Source organism: Crotalus tigris, unplaced genomic scaffold (assembly GCF_016545835.1).
Source record: "Crotalus tigris isolate CLP2741 ecotype Arizona unplaced genomic scaffold, ASM1654583v1 scf7180000024507.143522434:302558, whole genome shotgun sequence".
NCBI classification, from domain to species: domain Eukaryota; kingdom Metazoa; phylum Chordata; class Lepidosauria; order Squamata; family Viperidae; genus Crotalus; species Crotalus tigris.
The window spans coordinates 230109-256620 of NW_024100679.1; the positions used below are offsets into that span (position 1 = coordinate 230109).

Consider the following 26512-nt stretch of genomic DNA (forward strand, 5'->3'; position numbering starts at 1 on the left):
AACCAGCATTGCTTTCTTTGGAAGGGGAAAGCAAGACTCGGTTCCCCAAATCTGTTATGATCCCAAGATCACTTTTTCTTGCTTGATGAGGAGTAGCCAAGAGATGGGCTTGGACCAAACAATTTCTTCAACTGGAAAAATAGTTGAGTAGCTTTGGGAAAGGGGTTTACCTACCTCATAATTGTCAGAATTAATTAATTAAACTTCTTTTTTTGGGAAAGCACAGAACACTTAAACACTTAACAATTTAATTTTACTATTAACAACAACTTCATGAGGCTCAGTAGGTTGCATTATTAATCACTCCAATGATAATTATTGTAATCTACAACTTTAGTTATGCATAAAACCAACAGAGACTCTCTTTCTTTGTTGCAGGCAAAGAGCTGTGATGAAGATGTGCCTGCACTGCTCTGATTGGAGCCAAATTCCTTTGGCATTCAAAAGGACTCAGATACTTTGCCATGTGTTTCTACTCTCTGTCCTTTTCCTCAAGGCTTCTTTCAGCAAGACCTTTAACCCCATGTGTGGTGACAAACGACATTTTAAGATTAATTTCCCTGCCCTCTCCAATGATATAATCATTGGAGAATTTGTGTCTACTATATATCCTGAATTGCCTTTACTCCACTTTATGGAATGCCCAGAAGGATCCTTGCGTGGAAGGCAAGTACTCTTTTGAAATAAACCTTTCAAGTTTTTTTTAATGTGATTGAATTCCTGAGATTCCCATTAAAATTTTTCCACTGTAGATGAGAATCAAAACTGGTTTAGGCATGATTCTTATTTATAAATCTCTCTTAGTCAGGTGCTGGAATATAGCTGTTGAATGTAGCCTTGTAGTTTCCTGTTTTTTCATGTGGTTGTTGCTACACAAGAATTAATCTGATCATAAAAAAACTCCTAAGTTTAATTTTAACAATATTGTTCCTCTATTTTCTTTATGTTGTATGCAAACAGAAAAAGAATCCCTGTCAAAAATATCTAGAATGATATTTTAATAAAAGTTATAAATATATATCTATGATTCTCATAATATATAATGACATCATTAGGATTTTATCATTTATTCCTTATTTGCAAACACTTCTATATACCAAGACTTTTATTTTAAATAGATTATGGTTGCTTGAGATTTCTAATTATCATGCAGTATGTCTTCTTAGTACTTTAAGGCATAGAAAGGAGGGTCATTTTTATATATATGAGCGTGATCAAATGTTACAGTACATTTTGAGTATTTGGATTGTCTTAACAGCTGGCACAATTCATCAGTTTCTGCCCTCCAATTTCATTGCTATGCTACACATAAGAAATAATCCTTTCAATTGCATTAAAACCCTGTTTTAAACTTCTCAAAGTATGATGCATAGATGACCACATGATCCTCAAATTACATTCAGACATTCCACCTCAGCTCCTCATTCCATGCTTTCCTCACCTCTGGAATATCTTAACTACTGAAATTTAAGAATGAAGGTTTTATTCTTGTTCAAAGAAATACTTCAGAATATGGGGGCACTCTTCACTTCTCTAATACACATTAAAGCAGACAAATACATCATTTTCGGCAAAGAGAAAAGCATTATCAAGAAGTCTATCTAAATCCAATCCTTGTCACATTCTAAGATTGTAGAACTAACTGAAACTCTTCTTGCAGGCCATTGCCTAAAAACCTACAGCATATCCTAGCCTTCAGTTTTGCCATTCAGGAGATCAACGTAAATGAGAACTTGTTACCCAACATCACCTTGGTCTCCAAGGTCTATGACAATGGTTTTCAAGCACTGAAAGCCTCTGAGAACCTTTTGACTCTTTTCTTTGTTGAAGGCCGTTGTCCCCTCAATTACAGGAGGGGAAAGGAGCAAAACATCATGGCTGTCATTGGTGATCTCCCTTCCCAGAACACCATACAGATGGCCAACATATTAAATGCCTACAAAATTCCACAGGTAGGTATCCGGGCTCACATAAATGCACAAGAAAGGAAAGAGTGGTGGTTAAAAGTGGAGAGAACCCCTCAAAAACAGCTGCAATATTGGGGAGCTGATTTGGGGTAGTTTTATTTATTTATTTATTTTCCCAGAGAAATGTAATGTATCAATTAATTCTTAATAAGCACAAACATCATATTTAGTTTGTAAGAAATGGTGTAGGTATCATTGTTTCTGTCTTCTTCTTCTTCTTTTTGGGGTGTTGAGAGAGATAAAAAATTCTGGTTCTTGCTCTTCTGGTGGACTCAACCATTTCTAATTGATGCTGTAATAGTGTGTCTGATGTTGTCTCTCCATCTTCTGGCTGTGCCTCAAGTTCTTTGACTTTCTCCTCTTTCTGTAATGTCACAACATACATTTATCAGTAAAGCACTAGTTATCTTAGCCTTATAATATAAAATGCCAGATCAATACTCTCATATACTGTCAGGTCCTTAATGAATAAGGCTCCTCTCTTGTTACTCATTCCTCTCTCCTCTCTATTTCTGGTTAGCACAATCAAAGACTGAGATGATTTTTGTCTAAAAGGTGTTGAATGTAATGCTAATGATGGTCTGGTTGCAAAAGCTCTGAGGAAAGACTTGTTGAGCCCCAGGTTTAGTATTTGTCTTTCCCATCAAGATTTTCTATGGAAAAACAGTATCCAAAAGAAATGTACTTACTTTCATTTTTGGATGTGTCTGCAAAAGCAATACTTAGTCTAAAAGTACATCATTATTATTCCCTCTCTGCAGCTCAGTTATGGCTCTTTTGACCTTGCATTGAGTGATAAAATGCAGTTTCCTTCTTTCTTCTGGATGACTCCTAATGAAAACCTTCACTATGTTGGGATTATTCAGCTCTTGAAACATTTTGGATGGAATTGGATCGGCCTTCTCATCCCAGAAGACACCACTGGAGAGAGATTTTTCAGAATTCTGAGGCCAAAATTAATTCAGAGAGATATTTGCATTTCTTTCATTCAATTTATTCCAAGACTGATAAATTATGAGCACAGTACATTCCGGAAGAATAATCTAAATAACATAGCACTTTTCCTATGGTATAGTAAAACCAATGTAATAGTTGTTTATGGGGACATGCAATCTATAGAAGGCTTACGAGTAATTCTTGAATGGTATGAAATTAGTAGCAGGCTCCCCATAGAGAGGGTTTGGATCATAAGTGCTCTATGGGATGTGACGTCCGTCTTTGAGCCCCAGAAATTCACAGCATTGTCCTTCAATGGCAGTTTGTCTTTTGCCCTACACACAAATATGGTACCAGGTTTTCAAAAGTTCCTTGAGGACCTAAATCCATTTCACTCTAAAATGTATTTCCTACCTCAGTTCTGGGGTGCTGCATTTACCTGTTAATTTCCAATGTACAAAATGTATGCATCAGGCAAAGGAAACTGCACTGGGAAAGAGGATCTGCAGAGTCTCCCTGGAACTGTCTTTGAAATGGAGATGTCTGGCCAGAGCTACAATATTTACAATGCTGTGTATGCTGTAGCACATAGTCTCCATGCTATGTATTCATCCAGAGCCAGGCAGAAGAGAACGGGCAATGGAGAGAAGTGGAATTTTCTGAAAGTCCAACCTTGGCAAGTGAGTTATAGTGCTTTCTACTTTAATGGGAATGGAGCCATAATAACATATTAATTTCAATTTTTACAAAATTCACCTTGGCCATTAGTAGTTCATAGTCTCGTGTATAGATAGCAGGAAATAAATTTGTAGTACTATTCTGATTCCTGATCGCTTACATCTCACAGGTAGGCATACAACAAGTAACATTATCAGGTTCTTCATTAAACTATTCCTCTAGAGTAGAAGAATTACATATCTAAAAATTTAAAATTGCTGTTTATAATTTTTAGTTGTCTAGACGCTTGGTGGTAATCTCTGAAATTGCTTATTCCTTATTTCTTGTCGCCATATTGTTATATTTTTAGGTATTGTTGTATATTTTAGGTATCACATTAGATATATGGAAGTAATTTTTCTCCCAGGGGCTTTCTGCTCCCTTTCCAATCTTCAATTCCCAAAATTCTCAAATCCAGAAAAAACTACCTTTTTTGTAGCACTTTCTGGTTGAGTAGCAGAAGAAAAATTCACTAAAGTAGAGAGAAGGAGGAATTTCTAAATAATAATAATAATAAAAATAAAAATAATAATAACAACAACAATAATAACAAATGCATACAAAGTCAAAATTGAGAAGACAGCAACAGACAGTAAGTGCCGCCTATGCAAAGAAGCTGAAGAAACAGTGGACCACTTGGTAAGCTGTTGCAAGAAGATTGCACAGACAGATTACAAGCAGCGGCATGACAAAGTAGCAACAATGGTGCATTGGAAGATCTGCAAAAAATATCATTGCCTGTAAGCAAAAACTGGTGGGATCATAAAATAGAGAAAGTCATAGAAAATGATAAAATTAAACTGCTCTGGGACTTCAGAATTCAAACAGACAAGCACCTGCAACATAACACCCCAGATTTAACAATTTCGATAAGAAAGACAAAAAAGTCTGGATAGTGGATGTGGCAGTGCCTGGAGATAGCAGAATAGAAGAGAAAGAACTGGAGAAGATAACAAAATACAAAGACCTACAAATAGAAATAGAAAGACTGTGGCAAAAGCAAGCAAGGGTAGTACCAATAGTAATAGGCTCCTTGGGTGCAATCCCAAAACAACTGGAGCACTACTTGAACACTATTGGCGTTGACAAATTTGCTATTAGTCAATTGCAAAAGGCAGCCTTATTAGGAACTGCTTCCATCCTGCGACGATACCTGTAATACCATCAAACATCCACATCTGCCTATCCCAGGTCCTGGGTAAGGACTCGATAGGTAGACAAAATGCCAAATCCAGTCTGAACATCTGGCTGACTGGGCGATGATTGATAATAATAATAACAATAATAATAATAATATGAAATAAAGTATTCACAGAAACAGAATTGGACGAACTGCAAATATTTACCCAGGGCAAAGAAATCAAAGCCTTACCAGAAGTAGTTCATAATGTACAGGCAAACCAGGGGGATTTGGCAGTGAAGGGATCCAGCAGAGATATACAACTGTTCTCATTTGGAAACCAGGCACCTCTTCCTCAGGAAGAACAAAACCCTCTAACTAAAGAAATTAAAGAATTGAAACAAAGAATAATTGAGCATCTAGAACAGCACAAAAACAACAGAAGAAGCTTGTTCCAAGGAAACAGCTAGCACAAGCATTAAAAGATGTAAATACTGCAATATCAAGTATAAGCACCAATTCACTGCAAGAAACAAACCAACTAATGTACAGCACAGCTGCAGTTATAACAAAAAGGTATTTGACTCTCTGCCACATGACTGGATAATCAAGTGCCTAGAAATAACAGTTGTCAGTAGAAACATCAGAAAGTTTGTGCAAAAATCGATGGCACAATGGAAGACACAGTTGCAGATCAATGGTGAGAGACTGGGAGAGGTTAATAGCAAGAGAGGAATATTTCAAGGGGATTCTTTGTCACCATTACTATTTGTTATTGCACTGTTTCCTCTGTCAACAATATTAAATAACTCAGGACATGGCTATCAAACATCAAAAACATCTACCAGACTATCCCATCTCCTTTACAGGGATGATCTGAAGCTGTATGGAAAAACATCATCTGAAATAGAATCACTGCTCAACACTGTCCGTATATATAGCCAAGATATTGTTATGGAGTTTGGTTTGGACAAATGTGCCACACTTACTATCAAAGAAGGAAAAGTAGTGAAAACTGAAGGAATCAAGATGCCCCACGAAAATAACATTAAGAATCAGGATGAGGAAGATTACTACAAATTCTTGGGTATCCGTCAAGCTGACAACATCAAGCATACTGAAGTCAAAAAAAAGATTAGCTATGAATACATCAAGAGAGTAAAGAAGATCTTAAAGTCCAAATTCAATGGAGGAAATACCATAAAGGCAATCAACACCTGGGCAATTCCAGTCATTAGGTACACAGCTGGAATTGTGGACTGGACTCAAGCAGAACTAAAAGCAATGGATAGGAAGGCCAGAAAAATAATGACAATGAATCATGCCCTTCATCCACGCAGTGACATTGACAGACTTTATCTACCAAGACAAATAGGTGGGCGTGGAATGCTAAAAGTACATCAGATGGTTGAAAGAAAAAATGGCTTTGGAAGAATATCTGAAGAACAATGATGAAGATGCACTGAAATTAGTATATCAGGAAAGCTTACTGACTACTGGAGAGATCAAACTGGCCTACAAGAAAGACCAAATGAAGAACAGAATAGAGGCATGGGAAGACAAAGCACTACATGGCCAATACATTTTAAAAATAGCTGGGAAAGCAGATAATAACAAGACCTGGCAATGGCTAAGAGCAGGAAAATTGAAGAAAGAGACTGAGGGACTAATTCTGGCTGCACAAGACCAAGACTTAAGGACAAATGCATACAAAGTCAAAATTGAGAAGACAGCAACAGACAGTAAGTGCCGCCTATGCAAAGAAGCTGAAGAAACAGTGGACCACTTGGTAAGCTGTTGCAAGAAGATTGCACAAACTGATTACAAGCAGCGGCATGACAAAGTAGCAACAATGGTGCATTGGAATATCTGCAAAAAATATCATTTGCCTGTAAGCAAAAACTGGTGGGATCATAAAATAGAGAAAGTCATAGAAAATGATAAAATTAAACTGCTATGGGACTTCAGAATTCAAACAGACAAGCACCTGCAACATAACACCCCAGACTTAACAATTGTCGATAGGAAAGACAAAAAAGTCTGGATAGTGGACGTGGCAGTGCCTGGAGATAGCAGAATAGAAGAGAAAGAACTGGAGAAGATAACAAAATACAAAGACCTACAAATAGAAATAGAAAGACTGTGGCAAAAGCAAGCAAGGGTAGTACCGATAGTAATAGGTGCCTTGGGTACAATCCCAAAACAACTGGAGCACCACTTGAACACCATTGGCATTGACAAATTCGCTATTAGTCAGTTGCAAAAGGCGGCCTTACTAGGAACTGCTTCCATCCTGCAACGATACCTGTAATACCATCAAACATCCACATCTGCCTATCTCAGGTCCTGGGTAAGGACTCGATAGGTAGACAAAATGCCAAATCCAGTCTGAACATCTGGCTGACTGTGCGATGATCCATAATAATAATAATAATAATAATAATAATAATAATGGAATAAAGTTGGAGACAGGGATAGGATAGGATGAAAATATTTGTCTTTCTCTAAGATATGCTTGGTGTAGATATTTTCAGTCCCACAATGGAACTTCTTAATCATGTTTTCTGGGACAGAATTCCCAAAAATGTGGTGACATCCATTATATATAATGGGCTGCCACAAACCTATTCTCCAAAGCATCTGAAGGCAGAATAAGAAGTAATGGATGGAAACTAAACAAGGAGAGAAGCAACCTAAAACTAAGGAGTAGTTTCCTGACATTTAGAACAATTAATCAGTGAAATGATTTGCTTCCAGAAGTTGTGGATGCTTCAACATTGGAGGTTTTTAAAAAGATATTAGACAACCATTTGTCTGAAATGGTATAGGGCAGGGGTCTCCAACCTGTGGTCCATAGCCCGGTACTGGCCTGCGGTCTGTGAGTCACCAAACTGCCGGAATGGTTGGCGAGTGTGGGAGCACTAGGGCTGCTGCCATTGTCACGCAGGTGCTAGTTGCCTTTTGTGCATGTATACAAGTGTTAGCCACCCATTTGTGCACGCGCATGGGCACTAGCAGCCCATTTGCAGGACTATCAGCCTGCTTGCACAGGCGTGCAGGCGGCATGCATCAGCATGGCCGCAGGTATGTGGGTCCTACTGCAGCTGTCATTCACATGCTTGTTTGCCCATGCCTATGTGCACTTGAAAATTTCCCTGCTCCTCCCTTTCCCTCTGGGCTGCCAACCTGGAAAGGATGGGGAGCTCTGGTATAGGACAGGCATTTGTTTGAAATGATCTAGGGCTTCCTACTTGAACTAGGGATTGGAGTAGGAGACCTCCAAGATCCTTTCCAATTCTGTTATTCTAATATTCTGTTTTTCTATTATATTTCTTAGCAATAATTTTTATCTCTCATGAAATGCAAAATTTGCAAGAGCAATCTATCTGACAAAACCTGTATTAATTACTTAAATTTAAAAAATATGAACATATTCCTGCAAAGCAGAATTATGCCTTTGAACATAAAAAAATTATTAACTCAGATGTTTGGAAGTTCATTAAAAATCAAGCTCAGCACCATTTGGTAAATCACAGCATAGAACTGTAAATCCTATTGCCTCCTATCAGCATTAATTTCTCACTTACCTCTCTTATCTTTTAGCTTTGTTTATTTCTGAAAAAACTCCATTTCAACAATAGTGCTGGGGAAGAAATAGCTTTCAATGAGAATGGAAACCTGGCAGCAGCATACGATATCATCAACTTGATTACTTTCCCCAATCAATCCTTTCAGAAGGTCCAAGTTGGACATATTGAACATCAGAGTTCTCAGAAGGAAGACCTCACCATTAATACAACTGCCATTGTATGGAATCCCAAATTTAAGCAGGTGGAATTTAAAAAAAACAACTAAAATGGTGATATTTTCACAATTTCTGTAATTTTAAACAAGTAAACTCAGAGTGGTTCCAAGGTCATTTGAAATCTTCCTAATGATGTTAGAACAATTTTGTATCCTGGAAAAATGAAGCAATTCTCAATTCTACATTATACTTTCAGATTGTGGGGAAAGAGAGCTTTGCTGACTGGGGTTATGGACCATCTGGGTCCAGAGGACTTTCCCACTAATGGGTTTATTTGACTGTTTAGTCGATGGTTGAATCAGATTCAGAACCAAAGCATGAAAAAGGTCAGCACATCTATTTACCACTTCAGCCTAACCTACACATCCCATCTCCCTGGAGATTTGCAGGGCATCTTTCTCTTCCCACTCAGAGTTTTTGCTTCCGATAGCCAATTCAAATATCTGGGGACAGGGGCTGGCCATTTTGATATAGTGGTTTTTTCAAGTGATGTGCTTTGGAAAAGTATAGTAAATTTACTGCTTTAGAGAAGTGAATAGCTTTTCAGCAGGCACTGATACTATGCATTTTGAAATACAGGCAAAATTGGACTAATGTGCTATCCTGTTTTATTGCTCATCACAGAATAGGAGAGATTAATTGGACATCTACCAAAGCTGACTATCGCCCCAAGTCTTGCGCTCACCTCACCTGCATTTACTTCCCTGATTTGGATAATTTGTTCTCGTATGGTAGCATCTGCATTGGGAATGCCCCCTTGTACATCTCAGACGCTGCATTCTACTGCTTGTGAAATGCTTTGGACATATGTCAGGCTGTTACATGTGGTTGGTCTTATACCTTCCCTTCTCTCCCCACCGTGTTCCACAGACATCTTATGACAAATGATTGTGGGCACCCATTCTGCTTGAATTGATCTCCAGCTGTTTGTCTTGCTGGTTACTCCAGTGGCTTTTCACCTTGCCTTATAGTGTTCTGATGCAACTCTTTTTGTGTGACAGTGGATGGTTGCTGTTGAAATTCAGAATTGTGGAGTGTTGGTGGCCTTGTGATAAAATGTGGTTTCTAGGTATCCCAAAGATGCTTTTTCATGCAGCAACTGGACTTTCTTGTTTTTCTTTGAAGATATTTCACTTCTCATCCAAGAGCTGAAGAAGCTTCTTGGATGAGAAGTGAAACATCTTCAAAGAAAAATAGCAAAGTCCAGTTGCCTTGTAAAAAAGAATCTTTGGGATAACCATGACCTGGATAACTGAGAATGCCATAGACATTTAGCTCTAGTTTCTAGGCTTCCATCTTCTGTGTTTACAAGTACATCAAAAAATCGTAATTGCCTAGCTGTTTTTTCTTCATTGTGAAATGTATATTAGGGAGGATGGAGTTCAGTATGGTATGAAAATCTGTAAGTGTATTTCTCTTGACGATGACAAATATCTCATCCACATAGCGGCACCAGAATTTAGGTGTGTAGTTCTGAAATGAATGGTGTTCTAGTTCACCCAGGACTGTTTCTGTAATGATTCTGTCATGGTTCCGACAGACAGAGACAAATAAAGCAGAACTCCAAGGCTTGAAACTTCCTCAAAGAACATGTTTATTAGTTACAAAGTGTCAGCATGGTCAAGAGTGAAACCAAGTCTGGATACATACATAACAATTCCCCAATAAAAAGTTAGAAATCCCACCCATAAAGCTATGCAAGCAACTATTGCTTTTTCTTGGATGAGAAGCAAAACGTCTTCAAAGAAAAACAACAAAGTCCTATTGTCTCATAAAAAAGCATTTGGGATAACAATGACCTGGATGACTGAGAATCTCCATAGACATTTAGCTGTGGTTTCTAGGCTTCCATCTTCTGTGTTTACAAATGATAAACTTTGAGATAACTATGAACTGGATAACTGAGAATCTCCATAGACATTCACCTGTGGTTTCTAGGCTTCCATCTTCTGTGTTTATAAATGGTAATTGCCTAGCTGTTTCTTCCTCCATTGTGAACTGTATGTTGGGGAAGATGGAGTTCAATATGGCATGAAAATCTTTAACTGCATTTCTCTTGATGATGACAAAAATCTCATCCACATAGCAGCACCAGAATTTAGATATGTAATTATGAAATAGATGGTGTTCTAGTTCATGCAGGACTGTTTCTCCTGCAAGAACTCCTGACATTCATCAGATGAGGAGCCCCGAACTCATTTTTAGCCTCACACTGCAATGGACAAGGATACACATTCAATTTTCAGCTTTTAAGATTGTTGGATCAGCAGGGACAAAAACAGCCAGGGAAGTGATTGAAGCCTGGGAACGGTCTCCTGGTCAGTCATTAGGAATGATGATTTACATTTAGCCTAGTACTTAAAAGGTGAGGGCTAGGCAGCATAAGTTAATGACTTAAAATCCAGCCATCAACATCTAAAAAGCCACTTACCACAGGCACTATAAATACCACACACAGAACAGCACATACTATGTTAGAGAGAAGTTCCTAGAAGATGGGCTCAGCACAAGTCCAAAAGCTTGGAATAAAAAAAACCTCAGGTCCCAGAGACCGACCCAGATTGGATCCTGCAACATTATCCTGAGACACACATATCGGCCTTCATTTGTGAGTACATTTATTATACATGGAGAATCAGGACACCACTCTTCAATGGCAATAGGAGATAATAGGAAAAGGATAGCAAATGATAGGTAGAAATATTTTTGCCATCAGCTCAAGGAAGTGAGGAAGACTGAATATGGAAGTCTTTACCAACCAAAATTCTTAGAAATTCAACATTTCCCATATAAGCTTATTTCTTATTATTAATCATATTAAGACATCTCATTAGGTTTGTGATAGATTCTTTCACGACCCTCTTCAGGACATTTGAAATTCTCTTATGTATGATGTACGAGTTGTGAAGGAATTTCTATCCAAATTTTCAATAGCAGTTACAACACTCTTCAGATGTTTACCTCTATTCTGACTGAATCTAGCAATAAATTCTAGGAATTCAAAATTTTGCATTAAAGAACTTACAAGAAAATGACTGCTTTAGCATTTATTTACAGAGAATGACTGCTGACAGATTGAGTAAAAACCAGATTATAATTCTTCTTAATTATTTCTTCTTTCCATTCCCATTAGACACCACCTTCTGCCACTTGTGTAGACAGTTGTTATCCTGGGTACCGGAAATTAATTAAGGAGGGGAAACAGGTTTGCTACTATGACTGTGTCCAATGTTCAGAGGGAAGCATTTCCACCATGGTTGGTAAGAAAAAGAGATCTACGGTAATACTGTATCTCTTTAAAAATACATTATTCTCTAATCAAGTTTGGGTTTTTTAATATAATTTTAAACACAAGAATAGATTGATTGGGATCTCTCACCTGCCTTGTTTTCTTTCTTCTTTTTTTAAATAGAAGCTTTTCTTTTTTTAGGTGTGTAATCTCTTCTTCAAGAAACATGGCATATTAAATAAACTTTTAAAAAGATTTTCCTAAGGCACAATTTTTGAAAGAGGTTTATTTTCTTTATATGAAGCCAATTCTACTTATCAGAGTCAAGTGGTAATATGGAAACTTGCTCAGAATACAACCATACTTTTATGTGTGAAGATTCCAAAAACTGTTTCAGCAAGGAATAATTGTTAAAACCTAATATCAATTCAATGTATAGAATTTTTAAAGATCTTATTTATGGTTTTTAGATTCCAAGCAATGTGAGAGGTGCCCAGAAGAACAATATCCAAATGAGAAGCATCATCAATGCATTCCCAAAATTATCCCCTACTTATCCTACAAAGAATCCCTGGGAGAAATCCTGACTAGCTTTGCTATTTCTTTTGCTGTAATCACAATTGTAGTGATGGGGACATTTATCCGCCACCAAAACACTCCCATTGTCAAAGCCAACAATTGGGATATCACCTGCACTTTGCTTTTCTCACTCCTGCTGTGTTTTCTCTGCTCTTTCTTCTTCCTCGGATGCCCAGGGATAGTCACATGTCTCCTCCGGCAAGCAGTTTTTGGAGTTGTCTTCTCCATCGCGGTATCTTGTGTGTTAGCCAAAACCATCACTGTGGTTCTGGCCTTCATAGCCACAAAGCCAGGGAACCGCATGAGGTGGTGGGTAGGGAAAAGGCTGTCTGTCTCAGTCATTGTTTTTTGCTCACTTATTCAAACAAGCATCTGTGCTGTGTGGTTACCATTTCTCCTCCTTTCCCAGAGTTGGACATGCATTCCCAATTGGATGAGATCTTAGTGCAATGCAACGAAGGCTCAGAGATCATGTTTTATGTTGTGCTGGGCTACATGTGGCTTTTGGCCCTCATCAGCTTCATGGTGGCCTTCTTTGCCCGGAAGTTGCCCGACAGTTTCAATGAAGCCAAACTCATCACCTTCAGCATGCTGGTCTTTTGCAGTGTTTGGGTCTCCTTTGTGCCCACTTACTTAAGCACTAAGGGGAAATCCATGGTGGCTGTGGAGGTCTTCTCTATCTTGGCCTCAAGTGGTGGCTTATTAGGTTGCATTTTTATGCCCAAGTGCTATATTATCATGCTGAGACCAGAGCTGAATACCAGAGAGCAGCTAGTTAGGAAAAAGACTAGTGTGGTTTCAAGTGCAGCGTAAATGCTGCCCTAATTCCTAATTTGGCTGAAGACAACATAACAGATGATTGGTCAAAGAATTTTATTCAGGAATAGATGTCTTCTTCCATTTTTGAAAGCAATAACATTTAGACTTGTATACAGCTCCATAGCAATATCAGCACTCTCTGCACAATTTACCATATAAGCTTTACTTGAATATTGCCCCCAACAATCTGGGTCCTCATTTACCAAGCTCAGAAGGTTGGAAAGCTGAGCCAACCTGGAGCCTCGTCAAGATCAAACTCCAGGCTGTAGGCAGACTTTGTATGCAATACTGTCTTCTAACACTATGCCACCAGAGCTCTTAATGTAAGAAACTTCACAAACACGCAATAACAAGGAAAAATGTGCACTCTTATTTCTGGATGAAGACGTCTTTGTCTTTGATCCATAAATTGAAAACTACATTCAGAAATATAGTGGCTAGGATGGAAACTGCAAATGCCTCAGAATGCTACACTCTATTATAAAAAGATCTATAAAGATATAAAGCTATATAGCTTTTATGAGTGACATTGCTAATAACAAATCACTATTTTGTTGAAATACCCAGGCAGAAAATCTCCTCAAGTACAGAAGTAATTTGGATGGCCTGACTTTATAGCTTCATAGCTTGATAGCTATATTTTATTCAGGAATCGATGTCTTCTTCCATTTTTGAATGCAACAACTTGTATAAAGCTCCATAGCAATTTCAGCACTCTCTGCACAGTTTACCATGTAAGCATTACTTGCATATTGCCCCAAATAATCTAGGTGCTCATTTGCCACTAATTTGTGGCTCCTTGAGTTTCAGTACAAATATAAACATGAAGCTGGAGAACAAACATCTTAAAATCAGTTAATATATTTTTCCTCTATATCAGCAGTGTCAAACTCACAACATCACATGACGGGTCATGACATATTGTGACTTTTTTTCCATTGCTGGCAATGGGGTGGATGCTGTTTTGCTAGGATGCATCTGGCCCGGGGGCCGGCAGTTTGACATCCCTGCTCTATATAATGAAATTAGCTAATTTTTTTCTTTTAACAACCTTGCAATCCCTTGCATCAGGGTGGAGTTGGGGCAACTGAATGGAACTCAAGTTTTTACTGGCCAGATGCCCTTCCTGATGTCTATGCAGAGTTCGCAGCAGACAATTATTCATTGTGCCCAGAGAGAGAAATATCTGCCACTACACATAGGATCAAACCCAAAGCCTCCTGATTATGAGAAGGGAACTCTACCTCTAGGTCACTTCACCCCTCAATGACATTAGCTATTTAGTTGTAGAACATCTAAAATTGTAGAACATCTTTAAATCTCTCCTGTGCTTCTACTTTATCTTTTAGTAAGATGGTGAAATCTTCCATTCTAACATGTTAAAGACAAAATGAGTGTTTAAGGGACAAAGTGGAAATATGTGTCAGTATAGTTGTATTCTCCAAAAATGAAAAGAACAGAAGAAGAGATAATTATTCTTTATACTTCTTCAAAAAAAATCAAACTAACAACTGACAAATACAGTGGTACCCTAGTACTCATTGTTAATTTGTTCAGGGAAGCATGATGAGGACTCAAAACGATGAGTACGAAACAATTTTTTCTCATAAAGAATAATGGCAGCCAATGCCAAGAAGTTCAAGCTTGTGCATCAAACAAACAATGAATACCAGCACAAAATGTTCATGTCGAAATGTATTGACTACCAAATTTGATGAGTTTGAAACCAGTTGAGTACCAAGGTACCACTATATACTTTACTTCATTCATTCATTCATGGAAACTAATTCCTAAGAGAAGGGAGTCGTCAAACTAGCACTTTGCTGCTATGCAAAAAATTATAGAACTATATCTGTATGGTCACTAAGCTTTTGAGTGAAAAAATTATGCTAGTTTATTTTAATGTTATTATTTCTATTGTATTTAATGCATGATTTATTACATATATGCCATTTTTAAAATCACTGAAATTTCTGTATTTCTTTTTTCAATAAAAGTGATGTAAGAGTTTGGAATAATATAAAGCAAGGTGTCTACCTAATATATCTCTTTGCCGTTTTAAGAAGTTTTTTTTTAGAAAAACAATGACTATAAGACCAACCTGATGGACCTATAGAAATATGGTTTAGTCATAGTGAACCTAATTTCAAGCTGAAAGAAGAATTGCCGTTCCTCATCCTTCACAGAGGATGGTGAGTTTTGACAGAGGAACAAGCCTCTTCTTTTCCACTGCTTCAGGCAACGATGCATGAGATCCCTCTCTCAAAACTCACCACCTCTTTCAAAGTGAATCAAGATCAAAGCCTTCCAGACAACTATTCAACCACCATGATAGAGCAGAACTCAGCAGCTCTATCTGTCTCTTTCAGCAATGAACAGGAAGAAATGGTGACAGGAAGTTGCCCAGGAGTCCAGGGGGAGGTAACATCCACACCCAATTTTAATGAGTTAAGTAACAGGTGTCTAAAAAGTGGTCCCCATTCTCCACAGTTCATCCAATTGCCCTTTTATTAGAACAGAGTTCTAATAAAACTACAGAGTTTCTTTTTCCAATATGACCATTTCAGCAAAGCGATGGGCAGAAGAAATAAGTATTTTTTATGATTAGGAAGTTGTGAGAGGAGAAGGGAGAATTTATCTCTTCCTCCTTTTAACCAGCATTGCTTTCTTTGGATAGGGAAAGCAAGACTAGGTTCCCCAAATATGTTATGATCCCAAGATCATTTCTTTCTTGCTTGATGAGGAGTAGCCAAGAGATGGGTTTGGACCATAACATTTTCCTAAATTAACAGAAGATCAGGAAAAAGAGATTAATAGTTTAATTACTAAGGAAGAAATTGTTACAGCTATTAAACAATTGAAATTGGGCAAAGCGCCGGGTACAGATGGGTTGACATCTATTTATTATAAAACTCTAGTAGAAGAGATGACTCAACCGTTGTGTGAATTGTTTAATAACTTATTACAGGGGTTAGAGATCCCTCCATCTTGGCGTAATGCATTTATATCACTGATTCCAAAAGACGATCAAGATCTTACATTGCCTAAAAATTATAGGCCTATATCTCTTTTAAATGTGGATTATAAAATTTTTGCAAAAATTTTAGCTAATAGGTTTATGGGGATTTTGCAGCAGATTATACATAAGGATCAATCGGGTTTTATAACTGGAAGGTATATGAAAAATAATGTTAGACAAATTATTAACTTATTAGAGTATTTAGAAAAGAATAACCAAGTCTCTGCAGGCTTGATATTTTTGGATGCTGAAAAAGCCTTTGACCAAGTGAACTGGCAGTTTATGTTATGTTTAATTAAGGAGATGAATTTTGGACAAAATATATTACAAGTACTATCTAATATATATCAAAAACAGACTGCTCAACTTATTGTAAATGGGGGTTTGTCAGAGGCTTTTGTAATAGAAAAAGGTACAAGACAGGGATGCCCGTTATCCCCGTTATTGTTTGTTTTAACATTGGAAATATTGTTGATTAAAATTCGGGAGTCTCAAGAAATAAAAGGAATAGAAATTAATAAAAAAGAATATAAATTAAGAGCCTTTGCAGATGACTTGGTTGTTACTTTGTCTCAACCTATTTGTTCGGTGGTAAAATTATTACAATTGATCCAACAATATGGACGTGTTTCTGGTTTTAAAATTAATAATAACAAGACCAAAATATTAGTTAAAAATATGACTAATGGTGATAAACAAGTTTTAGTTAAGTTAACAGACTTTGAAATTGTTGATAAGGTAAAATATTTGGGGGTTACATTATCTGCTTCCAATGCAAAACTGTATAAAAATAATTATGAAAAGTTGTGGACGGAGATACAGAAGGATTTAAAAAATTGGAACAATTTACAGTTATCCCTTATGGGTAGAATTGCAGTTATTAAAATGAATGTCCTGCCAAAGTTTATTTTTCTGTTTCAAATGTTACCTATTTTAAAGAGTGATCGTAATTTAGATGAATGGCAAAAAGGTATTAATAAATTTGTTTGGGCAGGGAAAAAACCAAGGGTGAAACTTAAAATAATGCAAGATTTTCGTGAGAGAGGTGGACTCAAGGTACCAAATACGAAATTGTATTATGATGCTGTAGTACTAACATTGATCAGCGATTGGGTGAATTTAACAAATATAGAAATACTTCATTTGGAAGGTTGGGATTTACTTTTTGGATGGCATGCCTATTTAATATTTAATAAAAAAGTGGATTGGGTTTTTAAGTCTCATATTATAAGAATCTCTTTGCTTAGAGTGTGGAGGAAGTATTATAAATTTGATTTTAAAATACCATTATGGGCTATACCTCGGCATGCCATAGAAGGTATAAGGAAAGGGGTTAATATGGATATGGTTTCTTATGCACAGTTACTTAGATGGGATGGCCAAGACTGGCAGTTAAAATCTTTGGAAGAACTAATACATGAAAATCTAACTTATTCATGGTTCCAATATAGACAAATAGTGGACAGATGGAAGATGGATTGTAAAATGGGCTGGCTTAGAGAAGATGAAACTCTCCTAAAACAAGGAAGAGATCAAAGGCCAACCCATATTAAGAGAGTTTATGGGGTTTTAGTGGAATTGGATTCAGAATCTGAATTAGTTAAAGATTGTATGATTAAATGGGCACAGAATATTGGTGAATCGATTTCAATGGATACTTGGGAACTTATTTGGATAAGAAATGTTAAATTCACACAAGCGCAAAATTTAAGAGAGAATTTTTATAAGATGTTTTATAGATGGCACCTTGATCCAAAGAAAATGTCCATTATGTACTCTAATCTACAGCCGAAATGCTGGAGATGTGGACACTTGGATGCTACTTATTATCATATCTGGTGGACGTGTAAGCATATAAAAGCTTTTTGGATTAAGATATGGTGGAATATTCAGAGAATTTTTAGAAGGAGGGTAAAATTTACTCCGCAATTATTTTTATTAGGTATTGTTACTGATTGTGATGCTAGGGAGGTTATATTGATGCTAAATTTGATTACAGCCGCTAGGCTGTTAATAGGACAATATTGGAAGAAGGAATCCTTGCCTATTTTACAAGAGTGGTTTTATAAAGTTTCGTATTTGGCAGAAATGGCAAAGATTTCGGCTTTTTTAAAGGAGCAATCTCAAGAGAAATTTTTTGCGGTATGGGAAAAATGGATAAATTTTATACAACATAATTTAGATATGGAAAAATATTATTTAGCCTTTTTATAACTTGTAATGATTGTTCTTTTTTCTTTCTTTCTTCTTCTGTATTATTATTTATATACTTTTCTATATATGTTTTATTTTTCGCCTACCTCTTTCTTTTTTCTTTCTCTCTCTCTTTTCTTTTTCCCTTTTTTCTTCTTCCTTTTTTTTTACGTATATTATTATTATATATATTATTATTATGATTTTTATTATTATTATTAATTATCTTATAAATTGTATACGTTATTTTTTAAAATTTGTTAAATAATCCTATATTCAGTTCTGGGAAGTCGGAGGGGGAGGGTGGGGTGGTTTGGGAGGGGGGGTGGATGTTTATTTGTAAAATTTTTGAAAAAAATTCAATAAAAAAAAAAACATTTCATCAACTGGAAAAATAGTTGAGTAGCTTTGGGAAAGGGATCTGCCTACCTCATAATTGTCAAAATTAAATAATTAAACTTCTTTTTTGGGGAAAGCACAGAACACTTAAACACTTAACAGTTTACCTTTACTGTTAACAACAACTTCATGAGGCTCAGTAGGTTGCATTATGAATCACTCAGATGATAATTATTGTAATCTACAACCTTAGTTATGCATAAAAGCAACAGAGACTCTCTTTCATTGTTGCAGACAAAGTGCTGTGATGAAGATGTGCCTGCACTGCTCTGATTGGAGCCAAATTCCTTTGGCATTCAAAAGGACTCAGATATTTTGCCATGTGTTTCTACTCTCTGTCCTTTTCCTCCAGGCTTCTTTCAGCAAGACCTTTAACCCCACGTGTGGTGACAAAGAACATTTTAAGCTTAATTTCCCTGCCCTCTCCAATGATATAATCATTGGAGAATTTGTGTCTACTGTATATCCTGAATTTCCTTTACTCCACTTTGTGGAACACCCAGAAGGATCCTTGCGTGGAAGGCAAGTACTCTTTTGAAAGAAACCTTTCAAGTTTTTTTTAATGTGATTGAATTCAAGAGATTCACATTAAACTTTTTCCACTGTAGATGAAAATCAAAACTGGTTTAGGCATGATTCTTATTTATAAATCTCTCTTAGTCAGGTGCTAGAATATAGCTGTTGAATGTAGCCTTGTAGATTCCTGGTTTTTCATGTGGCTGTTGCTACACAATAATTAATCTGATCATAAGTTTAATTTTAAAAATATTGTTCCTCTATTTTTTATTTTGTAAGCAAAAAGAAAAAGAATCCTTGTCAAAAATATCTAGCATGATATTTTAATAAAATTTATAAATATATATCTATGATTCTCATAATATATAACGATATCATTAGGATTTTATCATTTATTCCTTATTTGCAAACCAAATATATACCAAGACTTTTATTTTAAATAGATTATGGTTGTTTGAGATTTCTATTTATCATGCAGTATGTCTTCTTAGTACTTTAAGGCATAGAAAGGGGGGTCATTTTTAAATATATGAGTGTGATCAAATGTTACAGTACATTTTGAGTATTTGGATTGCCTTAACAGTTCGCACAATTCATCAGTTTCTGCCCTCCAATTTCATTGTTATGCTATACATAAGAAATAATCCTTTTAATTGCATTAAAACCCTGTTTTAAACTTCTCAAACTATGATCACAGATGACCACTTGATCCTCAAGTGACATTCAGACATTCTACCTCAGCTCCTCATTCCATGCTTTCCTCACCTCTGGAATATCTTAAAATTTAAGAATGAAGGTTTTATTCTTTTTCAAAGAAATCCTTCAGAATATGAGTGCACTCTTCACTTCTCTAATACTCATTAAAGCAGACAAATACATCATTTTAGGCAAAGAGAAAAGCACTATCAAAGAAATCTATCTAAATCCAATCCTTGCCACATTCTAAGATTGTAGAACTAACTGAAACTCTTCTTGCAGGCTGTTGCCTAAATACCTACAGCATATCCTAGCCTTCAATTTTGCCATTCAGGAGATCAATATGAATGAGAACTTGTTACCCAACATCACCTTGGTCTCCAAGGTCTATGACAATGGTTTTCAAGCACTGAAAGCCTCTGAGAACCTTTTGACTCTTTTCTTTGTTGAAGGCCGTTGTCCCCTCAATTACAGGAGGGGAAAGGAGCAAAACATCATGGCTGTCATTGGTGATCTCCCTTCCCAGAACACCATACAGATGGCCAACATATTAAATGCCTACAAAATTCCACAGGTAAGTAACCGGGCTCACATAAACGCACAAGGAAAGAAAGAGTGATGGTTAAAAGTGGAGAGAACCGCTCAAAAACAGCTGCAATATTGGGGAGCTGATTTGGGGTAGTTTTTTTTATTATTTATTTATTTATTTATTTATTTATTTATTTATTTATTTTTCCAGAGAAATGTAATGTATCATTTACTATTAAAACCACAGTAATTCTTAATAGGCACAAACATCATATTTAGTTTGTAAGAAATAGTGTATGTATCATTGTTTCTGTCTTCTTCATCTTCTTTTTTCTTCTTTGGGTGTTGAGAAAGATACAAAATTCTGGTTCTTGCACTTCTGGTGGGCTCAACCACTGTTAATTTATGCTGTAATAATATGACTGATAATGTATCTTCTGGGTGTGCCTCAACTTCTTTGACTTTCTCCTCTTTCTGTAAATGCTAAAACAATGTTAAATACATTTATCAGTAAAGCACTACTTATCTTAGCCTTATAATATAAAATGCCAGATGAATACTCTCAGATACTGTCAGGTCCTTAATGAATAAGACTCCTCTCTTGTTACTCATTCCTCTCTCCTCTCTATTTCTGGTTAGCACAATCAAAAACTGAGATGATTTTTGTCTAAAAAGTGTTGAATGGAATGCTAATGATGGTCTGGTTGCAAAAGCTCTGAGGAAAGATTTGTTGAGCCCCAGGTTTAGTGTTTGTCTCACCCATCAAGATTTTCTATGGAAAAACAGTGCCCCAAAGAAATGTACTTTTCCATTTTTTGATGCAATATTTAGTCTAAAAGTACACCATTATTATTCCTTCTCTGCAGCTCAGTTATGGCTCTTTTGACCTTGCATTGAGTGATAAAATGCAGTTTCCTTCTTTCTTCTGGATGACTCCTAATGAAAACCTCCATTATGTTGGGATTATTCAGCTCTTGAAACATTTTGGATGGAATTGGATTGGCCTTCTCATCCCAGAAGACACCACTGGAGAGAGATTTTTCAGAATTCTGAGGCCACAATTAATTCAGAGAGATATTTGCATTTCTTTCATTCAATTTATTCCAAGACTGATAAATTATGAGCCCAGTACATTCCGGAAGAATAATCTAAATAACATAGCACTTTTCCTCTGGTATAGTAAAATCAAGGTAATACTTGTTTATGGAGACATGCAATCTATAGAAGGCTTACGAGTAATTCTTGAATGGTATGAAATTAGTAACAGTCTCCCATTAGAGAGGGTTTGGATCATAAGTGCTTTGTGGGATGTCACTTCTGTCTTTGAGCCTCAGAAATTCACAGCATTGTCCTTCAATGGCAGCTTGTCTTTCGCCCTTCACACAAATATGATACCAGGTTTTCAAGAATTCCTTGAGAATCTAAATCCATTTCACTCTAAAATGTATTTCCTACCTCATTTCTGGAGTTCTGCATTTACCTGTTCATTTCCAACGTACAATATATATGGACAAGGCAAAGGAAGCTGCACTGGGAAGGAAGATCTGCGGAGTCTCCCTGGAACTGTCTTTGAAATGGAGATGTCTGGTCAGAGCTACAATATTTACAATGCTGTGTATTCTGTAGCCCAAGGTCTCCATACCATGTATTCACCCAGAACCAGGAAGAAGATAATGAACAAAGGAGAGAAGTGGAATTTTCTGAAAGTCCAACCTTGGCAGGTAAATTATGGTGCCTCCTATTCTAATGGAAATGTAGCTTTAATCGCGTATTGATTTCAATTTTTACAACATTCATTAACAGTATATTTTTACCATCTGCATTTATCTGAAAGTGTCTCGTTGAACAAAACATGATTTTGTTTAGATTACAGAAGATTACTTGCTGAGCCCGAGGGTGGAGTCAAATGCATTATCAGTTTTGTGTCTCTATACCCCCATAAAAGACCTAAGTCCTGCTCCCTTGACTTTTCTCTGGTACCAATTCACCTTGACCATTAGTAGTTCATATTCTTATTTATAGGTATAATGAAATAAACTTGTACGACTTATGAACTCAATTCTGGTTCCTGATTTCTTGCACCTGACAGGTCGGCATGCAACAATTAACAATACGAGGTTCTTCATTTAGCTATTCCATTAGAGTAGAAGAATTATATATCTAATATATATTTTAAATTGCTCTTTATAATTTTTAGTTATCTAGACACTTGGTGGTAACCTCTGAAAGTGCTTATTCCTTGTTGCAATTTTGATTTTTTTTTTACAGATATTATTTTAGCTATATGGAAGTAATTTTTCCCCTAGAGGCCTTTTGCTCTCTTTCCAATCTTCAATCCAAAAAATTCTCAAATCCAGTAAAAGATTACCTTTTTTGCAGCATTTTGTGGCTGAGTAGAGAAAACAATGTACTGCAGCAGAGAGAAGAAAGAATTTCTGCAAAATAATAATAATGGAATGAAGTTGGAGGCAGGGTTATGATAGACTAAGAATACTTACCTTTTTCTAAGATATATTTGGTGTAAGCTGATTTAATCTGCAAAGGCCACAAAGAAACTTCTTAATCATGTTTTCTGGGACAGGATTCCAATAAATATGTTTTGTTATGATATCCATTAGATCTAATGGGAAGCCACAAAGAGTCAAGCCATTTTCCAAAGAAATTGGAAATTAATCAAAGAGAAAACCAACTAAAACTAAGGAGAAATTTCCTGACAGTTAGAATAATTGATCAGTGGAACGGCTTTCCTTCAGAAGTTGTGGGTGCTCCGACACTAGAGGTTTTTAAGAGATTGGACAGGCATTTGTCTGAAATGATCTAAGGTCTCCTGCTTGAGCAATAGGTTGGAGTAGAAGACCTTCAAGGTCCTTTCCAATTCTGTTATTCCAATATTCTGTTTTTCTGTTATATTTCTTAGCAATAATTTTGTCTCTCATGAAATGCAAAATTTGGAAGAGCAGTCTATCTGACAATATCTGTATTAATTACTTAAACTTAAAAAATATGAACATATTCCTGCAAAGTAGAATTATGCCTTTCAACATAACAAAATATGTTAGGAAGTTCATTAAAAATCAAGCTCAGCACCATTTGGTAAATCACAGCATGGAACTATAAATCCTATTGCCTACTATCAGCACTAATTTCTCACTTATCTCTCTTATCTTTTAGCTTAGTTTATTTCTGAAAAACCTCCATTTCAACAATAGTGCTGGGGAAAAAATAGCTTTCAATGAGAATGGAAACCTGGCAGCAGCATACGATATCATCAACTTGATTACTTTCCCCAATCGATCCTTTCAGAAGGTCCAAGTTGGCCATATTGAACCTCAGAGTTCTCAGAAGGAAGACCTCACCATTAATACAACTGCCATTGTATGGAATCCCAAATTTAAGCAGGTGAATTTTAAAAAAACTAACTAAAATGGTGATATTTTCTCAATTTCTGGAATTTTAAACAAGTAAACTCAGAGTGGTTCCAAGGTCATTTGAAATCTTCCTAATGATGTTAGGAAAGATTTTGTATCCTGGAAAAATGAAACAATTCTCAATTCTACATTATACTTTCAGATTGTGGGAAAAGAGAGCTTTGCTGGCTGGGGTTATGGACCATCTGGGTCTAGAGGACTTTCCCACTAATAGATTTATCTGACTGTTTAGTCGATGGTTGAATCAGTTTGAGAACCAAAGCATGAAAAAGGTCTGCACATCTATTTACCACTTCAGCCTAACATACACATCCCATCTCCCTGGAGTTTTGCAGGGCGTGTTTCTCTTGCCACTCACAGTTTTTGCTTCCGATAGCCAATTCAAAAATCTGGGGACAGCGGCTGGCCATTTTGATACAGTGGTTTTTTCAAGTGCTGTACCTTGAAAAAGTATAGTAAATTTACTGCTTTAGAGAAGTGAATAGCTTTTCAGCAGGCACTGATGCTTATGCATTTTGAAATACAGGCAAGATTGGACTAATGTGCTATCCCATTTTATTTCTCATCACAGAATAGGAGAGATTAATTGGACATCTACTAAAGCTGACTATCACCCCAAGTCTTGCCCTCACCACACCTGCATTTTCTTTCCTGATTGGCATAATTTGTTCTCATATGGTAGCCTCTGTGATGGGAATGCCCCCTTGCACATCTCAGAAGCTGCATTCTACTGCTTGTGAAATGCTTTAGATATATGTCAGGCTGTGCCATGTGGTTGGTCTTATACCATCTTTCTTCCTTTTTCTCCCCACTGTGTTGCACAGACATCTTGTGACAAATGATTGTGGGCACCCATTCTGCTTAAATTGTTCATGTAGGTACCTGCTCTCCAGCTGTTTGTCTTCCTAATTACTACAGTGGCTTTTCACCTTGCCATACAGTTGTTTGTGTGACAGTGAATTTTTGCTTTGAAATTTAGAATCTGTGGAGTGTTGGTAGCCTTGTGATAAACTGTGATTTCTAGGTATCCCAAAGATGCTTTTTCATGCAGCAACTGGACTTTCCTGTTTTAATTTGAAGAAGTTTTGCTCCTCATCCAAGAACTGAAGAAATTTCTTGGATGAGAAGCAAAACATCTTCAAAGAAAAACAACAAGTCCTGTTGTCTCATAAAAAAGCATCTTTGGGATAAATATGAACTGGTGACTGAAAATCTCCATAGACATGTAGCTGTTGTTTCTAAGCATCCATCTTCTGTATTTACAAATGGAAATTGCCTAGCTGTTTCTTCCTCCATTGTGAACTGTACATTAAGGAAGATGGAGTGCATCTGTAAGTGCATTTCTCTTGATGATGACAAATATCACATCCATATAGTGGCACCAGAAATTAGCTGTGTATTTCTGAAATGAATGGTGTTTTAGTTCATGCTGGACTGTTTCTGTAATGACTCTGTCATGGTTCCGACAGACAGATAAATAAAGCAGAACTCCGAGGCTTGAAACTTCCTGTAAGTACATGTTTATTAGTTACAAAGTATTGGCATGCTCAAGTGTGAAACCAAGTCTGGATACATACATAACAATTCCCCAATAAAAAGTTAGCAATCCCACCCATAAAGCTATGCAAGCAACTACATTCCCCAATGCAGCTATTTGGTGGGCTTTTTCCACAATGCCTAGCCTGCAGGCTCGGGAACAACTGATGACCTTGGTTCCCACAGGACAAAAGATTATTATGACGAGAGAAGCACCTGGGCAACATCCTCCTCCCTCCATTCTATGTAGCAATGAGCAGGAAAATGGCTATAACCTTGCTCAGTTCCAGTGCTGATAGATTCCTGATATTGATCAGACAAGGAGACCAGAACTCATTGGTGGCCTCACACTGCAATGAACAAGGACACACATTCAATTTTCAGCTATTAAGATTGTTGGACAAGCAGGCACAAAAACAGCCAGGGAAGTGATTGAAACCTGGGAAACAGGCCCCTGGTCAGTCAATAGGAGTGCTGATTTACATCTAGCCTAGTAGTTAGAAAGTAAGGACTGGGCAGCACAAGCAAATGATAGCTAATAACTTAAAAGCCAGCCACCAACATCTAAAAAGCCACTTACCACAGGCACTATAAATACCACACACAGAACAGCACATACTATGCTAGAAAGAAGTTCCCTGAAGATGGGTTCCAGTACAAGTCCGAAAACTCACAATACAAACTCTCGGGTCCCAGTGACCAACAGCAGCATTATCCTGGGACACATATATTGGCCTTCGTTCGTGAGTAAATTTACTATACATAGAGAATCAGGACACCACTCTTGAATGGCAATGCAACACAGACAATTGAAAAGGGATAGCAAATGCTAGGCAGGAATATATTTGCCATCAGATCAATGAAGGGAGGAAGACTAAATATGGATGTCATTACCAAACAAAATTAATAGAAATTACAAGAATATGATTGCTTTAGCATTTATTTACAGAGAATGACTGCTGACTGATTGACTAAAAGATAGATTATAACCAATTTTAATTATTTTCTTTTGCAATTCCCATTAG

General features: G+C 36.7%; 1 pseudogene; it reads left to right on the top strand.

The window, feature by feature from the left end:
- Window positions 1-1706: 1706 nt before the first annotated feature.
- LOC120303872 lies at window positions 1707-13130 on the top strand (annotated as a pseudogene).
- Window positions 13131-26512: the final 13382 nt, after the last annotated feature.